This window comes from Dermacentor silvarum, chromosome 9 (assembly GCF_013339745.2).
Source record: "Dermacentor silvarum isolate Dsil-2018 chromosome 9, BIME_Dsil_1.4, whole genome shotgun sequence".
Lineage (NCBI taxonomy): Eukaryota > Metazoa > Arthropoda > Arachnida > Ixodida > Ixodidae > Dermacentor > Dermacentor silvarum.
In genome coordinates, this window is record NC_051162.1 from 88,537,630 (window position 1) to 88,544,001 (window position 6,372).

The following is a 6,372-nucleotide window of genomic DNA, read 5'->3' on the forward strand; positions in this document are numbered from 1 at the left end:
TAGTCGCGACATCAGAGGCAGGAGGTAGTCAGGTGGAACTGGGACGTCGCTGATGTACATGTTTTGGCACTCGATGAGGCTGGCAAGGTCGCCGAGCATGCTGCTGCATCGGGCCTAACAACTATTTACAGCACTGGAGGCAACCGAGGACGCAGGTGAGAATGGAAAAAAAGTCGTAATGGTCCTGCTCTCACGTGACCACCTTCTGCGTCATGATGTCGGGACTCGTTCACCTCCTCGGAAACGAAATCGAAACTGGCTGTGGAAAAGCTATTATATTATTTAGGGTGCTCTAAGGCTTTCCCAGTATTCGCTTTCTTTTTCGGTTGTGGTTTCAAGGCACAGGACCTTAATTACATTAACAACAAAAATGAATACCCAAAAACACACTATTAGAACTCTTTTAAAGTTAGATGGGAGTTAGGGATGGGGCGTGGTGCTGGTCGACATCTCTCACGTGAAAAAATTAGCCGTTCAAAGCGACCGAAATGAACATGCGCAAATAACAACTAGCGACACAAGAAATATGGCTTGCACTGCTAACCATAGGTTAAGTGGATAATTTGCAATATTTCATCGATTGACTCAATTATTATTAATCAGCCGGACCGGCAGTAATTCCGTTATCCTGTCAATGTAATGGAAAGGCTAGCGACTGTTTAAGTGTACCTGAGACTTGGAAGAATGCAATCATATTATAATGAAAAAATAGTGAAACGTCGAAGAACCCATTAGGTTGCTCTCGTTATTTTCGAGAATATTCATAAAGGCAAGTTTAATTCAACGCTCGAATTCAATCAATCCAGACAATCGCCACTCTAGGCCACCAATGCACATAGAGAACATGCAGCCGGAATTACCAAGTCATGACCGGTACCTTACTGCGATTCTTGAGAGGAAAAGTGCACAATTTATTGCATACTACCAGTACTAACATATTTAGTAAAAAAGTTGATGGTTAACGAAAAGGCATGAAATGTTAAAGACCGCGCAACCAGCGATGAAACGAACAATGTTAGGCGTCACGTTAAGAGACAGCAAGACAGAAGTGGGGATTTAAGAATAAACTGGTTTAACCGATATCCTATTTGATATTAGGAGCAAAATGGAGTTGGGCAGGCTCTGCAATGCATAGGGCAGATAACCGGTGTCCTATTAGCATTGCGGTGTGGGTACCAAGAGAAGGTAGGAGCTGGGGACGACAGAGAAATACGGGGTTTGATGATGGCATTAGGAAATTTTCAGCCATACGATGGTGTCAGCTGGCACAAGTGTGTCTACTGAATCTTGTTGGGAGAGGTCTTCGTCAGGCAGTGGGCATAAATAGGCTGATGATGATGACAATAACGATGATGACCATCAGCTCAAGCGCTTCATCCTGCGCAGTCTGCACCGTTTATCCCCTGGGAGCAGCGTGGTCGCCGCCGAGGCCATCGGCTCAGGACGATCTTCACGCTGCTACTGTCAGCAGTAACCGTGGCCGTTCTTCTGGTGGTGTTCACCTTGCTGCTGACTCGGTCGCACACGGCCCGGAGCACCAGGGAGCCCTGCTGGACGCTGTCGTGTCGCCGCTACGTGGACCTCCTCGAGGCTTCCATGAACACCTCACTAGACCCGTGCCAAGACTTCCACGCTTTCGTATGTTCTCGCTGGAAGCCCGGTGGGTGCGAGAAGATGCCGTGATTGAATTAAATACTAAGGTATTAAGCGCCAAAACTATACAACGTCACGATGGGACACGCCGATCGAAGAGGGGGAAACTGGAATAATTTTGATTACCTGGGGTTCCTATAGCGAGCACATAATTCTCAATACGAGAGCGTTTTTGCGTTTCGACCCCTTCGAAATGCAGCCGCCGCGCGGCCGGGATCATCAAACTTGAGAACTGTAATCCAAAAGCACAACGTAATAGCCACTGGGGAACCGCGTTGGGAAGATGCTGGGTGAAGAAAATCGGGTAGGCTGTATCAGGGACGCAGCCGCAGTGTGGGTATACGTGAAACGTCTTGTGCGTGCTTTAAAGGGTGTATGGGCACTATAGAGTACAGAAATGCCGTAACCGAATGCCCAAGTTACTTTTCTTTAGGTATTAAAAAGCTGATATGTCTAACCTACGTAACAGCTAGCGGGCGTCTTACGATATAATTTTGTAATCGTGCTCACTCCCTAGCTATTCGTAGTGGGCCGGTTTGTTTCTATATAGAGAATGTCTGGCAAAGAAATGTACTCTTTTTGGCCCTGCGTATCAAAACAATCAAAACAAAAATGGCGGCCAGTACATTGAGCGCGTTGAGACGGTGCAGTCTCTGTCAATAATAAATGACGTTAACATCAATGAGTTGGTTCATTTGCTTCGTAACGTCGCCAAGTTCACTTTGAGGTAATAGAAGCCAAGACGGCCGCGCTTGGCTACCAACGGACATGATAACCGCTGCTGACACGCTAGGAAATTTTATTTTTCGGATACAGTACGCTACGTTACCGCAAAATAAACGTCGCGTAAATTTTCCCACGCGGACAAACGAAGGAGAACCTGAGGAATGTGCCCGACCCCTTCCGGGAATTATCAGAGCATTTCACAACGCGACAGCAAAAGTAGGCTTATCGGAAGTGGGAGAATAAACTTTCAAATATGATACTATTAGTGGCGGAAGTTTGCTGGAGAAAGAAAAATGCACATTCATGTAAACAGTGGCGTATGATTATATGCGATACAATAAAAAGAGTACGACACGCATCTACCGTATACATGTGAACTCGGCTAGTGGTTTTGGTGCTCTGCTGTTGAGCATGGTATTGCGGGTTCAATTATCGGCCACGGCAGCCGCACATTCATGGGACCAAAATGCGAAAACGATCGTGTACATAGATTTAAGTGCATGATAAAGATGTCCCACGTTTGTAGGTGTGCAAGCTAATTACTAAGACGTTCTTCATGAACATGTCTTGTTACGGAAAATTAAACCTTGTGAGATTGATCATAATTTTGAGTCATGGGGAAATTACTGCTTGAATATTTTAGGATACATTGTTCACAAAACGTGGTAAATTTAAGCCGCAATGGTTACGACATGTTTATTGTATTGCAGTTGAAGGTTTGGTGCATGAAGGTTGCTTTTAAAACAAATATGGATGCGTGGTGACAGACATTGGCTTCTCCAAATAAGAACAAGCGGCCAACCACAGACATTAATGATGGCCCCACTAATTTTCATTGTGCCAAAGAATGCCAACTGGATTATATTCACAAATTCATAGCCGCATGCGTTGGTTCGGGACGTTCAACCTCATGAAACATAATGGCTGGCATCAGTAACATAAACGCATCTGTTCTCGCAGAGGCCGGAGGTCGTACCTTCTTGGAAGACGCGATGCTGACCTTCCAAAACGTCGTCATAAAGCGCGCAACAGCCGCAAAAGTACCCGCGACAAACCAGAACCGCTTGCAGAAAGCAACCATGCTATACCAAAGCTGCCTCGCCAAGATGGTGAACGGAACGGATTCTTTTAAAGCATTCCTGGACATAGTAATGGGAGCACCGTGGCCCGACATCAACACCAGCACCGACCCTCTGGGGATCCTCCTAGACCTATCCTTCCAATGGCGATGCCCGGTGTTTTTCTACGCCTTCTACGCGCAGCATGCCTCTGACGTACCCGAGCTCGCGTTCCTCGACTCATCTGCGGGTTTGGACTTTCCTGCGCTCTTCACGGAATACCAGTCGCGGCACGACCACGACCGCTACATCTGCGAACTGCACGATGCACTCAACAAGGGGTCAGATTTAATTGACGATGAGAGAGACTCGCCCAACCGCACCGGATGGTGCAGGGATCTCGCTCGATTTCAACGCGAAGCTCTTAGCGAACTGGAACCACACGGCCGCGAGTCCCGGATGACATCTTACGCGAGCGTCTACGAGTTCGCCGTCGAAGCGACTCCGGATGTCTCCGAAGACCGCTGGATTCGCGTTGTGGCTGCGCACGCTCGACGAGACGAGCGCCTTCTGAGCACTACGCCGGTGGATGTAGAAAAGCCGGCTTACTTGAAGGCCCTTACGAGGATCTTTAGAGAGAAGCCGAGGGAGGAGGTTCTAAGCTTCATCGGGCTGACGGTCGTCCAGGTCATCGGGCGCTTCGCTAGCCCCGATCTTGCGACGCTTATATACAACGCAGCATCGGTCGCAGGCCGGAACCGTCAGAGGGACGTTCTGCTATGAGCTGGCTGACGTCGCCCTACCAGCAGCGCTCAGCAACGCGTACCTGTTCGAGGAGCACCGCGTCAATAAGGCGAGAGAAGTCGCCGGCGCCGTGGTGGCATCCACCAACGAACAGCTGAGAAACGCGGGCTGGCTGACCACGCGCTCGAGGGTCGAGGTCACCAAGGAGATTGCCGAAGCACCACTCATCTTTGAAGGGATGCTACGAGAATCGAAAGCTATGGACGAGGAGTTCCCGGCAATGAGCACCTATTTTCTAGAGAACTCGAAGAACCTGCCGAACGACATCTGGGTTCGCTTCAGACGCCCGTATACCGATGAAGTAAGCGCGACCAACGGCGGATGGATCGGACCTCCTTGGCGTCGGGTCGGCTCTCAGAAGGGGCCTTTCCGACTAGTCGTTCCTGACGTGTACATGTCGGAACACGTGTTTCCCGACGCCGCTTACGGGAGCATAAACTACGGAACCGTGGGGTCCCTCGTGGCTCGGCAGGTCGCGTCAGCTTTGGGCCTCACGGGACGACAGGTAGACAGCGCTGGATTGCGGCGTGATATGTTTACTCATAAAGAGAGAAGCACACTGGAAAGGATGATCGAATGCTTGGTCGGTGAGTTTGAGCGTCGCTACAACTCCACGAGGTTGACGTCGGAGGCAGACAAGTCGGCTCTTTACGCCGCGTGGGCGAGCCTCGCGCCTCTTATGGACGCTCAGCTTTCCAAGCTTCAACTTCCCGAGTTCAGCACGGGCTTGAAGCAGTACTCGCCGCAGCAGCTGCTCTTCATTACGCTTTGCTTTGTCGCGTGTAGTCGGGAGCCGGACAGTGACGTCAGTGCTGCGGGTTTCAGCGCGGCTTCATGGTGCAATTTCCCGTTAAGCCTCTTCAGCCCGTTCGCGGACAGCTTTGAATGTCCAGTGGAAAGTCCTATGCGCTCGGTGCATGCATGCAAAGAACTAAGTTTTTCAGGGTCACATCAAGCACTCCACAAACTAACTGTAGACGAACCTCCAATATCTTTAGAATAGCAGTAAATCCTGTAAAGGATAAACAAGAAAGTGCATCAGGCATCCGAACATTGGCATTTGTGCGCTTTTGGTGCATGAGAATGAGTGCATGGCAAGACACTTATTGTATACTCAAGATACTTATCGAATTATTTCGCTGAATAACGAGGTATACTAATTTACTTTTGTATCAGGGTTTCTTTACTTTGTGCAGCAACTCCCACTAACGTCGGTATTGCTGAATGGTATATGTATCGACCTGAGATAAATACATTCTTTTGCGATGTCTTGAGAACTGATGTCGAGCTTTTCTCCCCTGGGGTCCCTCCTCCTCCGTTCCGGTAGACTCGAACCTCGCATTGCCATTAGTAACCTATGCAGATGTATTACAGCACGTGTGCTTATCGCGACGAAAATACCCGGGTCCTGCCAAGGGATTCGATAAAGCAGAAGAATGCCATTTACGGAGATAACAAACCATGTAATTTAACAATCTAGCAAAGCTGCATGCTATCGAGCCACAATCCTTTTCAGCCGGACGTAAATTCTGTGGCCAGAAAGCAGATTTGTACTATATGGTATGGGGCCTGCCAGGCTAATAGTGTCTTAGACACCACACAACAGCCAACGTGGGAAGGATGGGTAGCAGCCCTGTCCAGCTCAACCCTCCAGGACCAGCAAGCCCTCGTGAAAGGAGACAGGGTGGCGGCCTTAGCCAAAGGAATCCCGGAACAAGGACCTGACCAGCCTCCCCCCCCCTAACCCCCTCCCCTTTACCTGTCAATAAACCGTTTTTATCACCATCTACTTATACGGAATCTTCACATTCAATGCGTATATTTGTCCTCTTGTGAAGGATATGGGTGAGGTATCTCGAAAAGTGACCATATATCTCCTTACCTGAAACTACACAAGAATAAAAATTAACAAGCGTGAACCTACCGATGATTTCGTGCCGTATCTTGGCTGCTTTCTTCGGAGCAATATGAAGAAAAAGCACATTGCATTACAGAGAAGGCTGGAACACCGAAAACACCAACGGAGGAAGATTCTGATGATGATGTTTGTTGGTACCCCCTTTGAAATGGGGTGGATAAAATTGTCACCTATTCTGCTTGATTTATTCAGTCTTTATTACATCTATCGCCA